The sequence below is a fragment of the Cyprinodon variegatus genome, unplaced genomic scaffold (assembly GCF_000732505.1).
Source record: "Cyprinodon variegatus isolate N-32 unplaced genomic scaffold, C_variegatus-1.0 Scaffold121, whole genome shotgun sequence".
Classification (NCBI taxonomy): Eukaryota; Metazoa; Chordata; class Actinopteri; order Cyprinodontiformes; family Cyprinodontidae; genus Cyprinodon; species Cyprinodon variegatus.
Window position 1 is genome coordinate 976,660 of NW_015150574.1, and position 1,015 is coordinate 977,674.

Consider the following 1,015-nt stretch of genomic DNA (forward strand, 5'->3'; position numbering starts at 1 on the left):
CATGATATTCTAATTTTATGACCAGCACCTGTATATATATATATATATATATATATATATATATATATAAACTCTCATGAAATAAAACATATTTCATGACATTATTTCGCATTAATGTATTTTTGTGTATACTAAGAGTATTTAAACTTACGATGAATGGAGCAAATGCATCAATTAATGTGTTAGACGTAGTTGTTATTTGATCTAATAACATTTTTTCTCAAAATTATTTATTTTTTACTGGTCACAATCTGTTCTGCCAGATATACAAAAAGATACTGGGACTGTATGAATCAAAACATTAGTCAATGCCAAAATGCTGTCAAAATCCTAACAATCGTTTTAAATCATTCCAAATTAAAAAGCTAAAATTTAAAAAGGTAGTCTTAACTTGTTTGAATATAAACCGGAACGTTCAAATGGAAATACTGGTATATCAAACTTAAATAGGACACATTTGGATTAATTTTAATAGTAAAGATAACGTTGAATTATACTGCCATCTAAAGGATAAATGACAGTAAAACCTTAACTAACTATTTGTTAGTCAGAGCATGGATGGATGTCCTCTCAGAGTGTACTTTGTTGCTTTAGTTGTGGCCTCCTGAAACTGAGTGTGAAACACAATCAAGCGTGACCAATCCAATTTATCATGAGATGTGTTTGGGCCAAAAAGGTCAATAAAACCCATTCTGCTTTGCATATAGTTCACCCAACCCTGTAAAACAAATGGATGCCTGATCAGATGACCATAAATAATGGAATGTGTTAAAAGCTGATTAAATGGTTGGTAGAAGAAAACACAAGCATCAAGCATTTTAAAAGGAACATATCTTGGAAGCTGGAAGGGCTCTTTACTTAATTATCAAATTAAAACAGTGTAAAATAATCTGATAATTGAATTTAATAATTGAAGCAGGATTAACACCATATTTCACATGTGTATATGTAAATGTTTTTATTCAATGACACAAAAAAACAAATACATTGTTGAAGTTGTTAAAAATTAGCAACA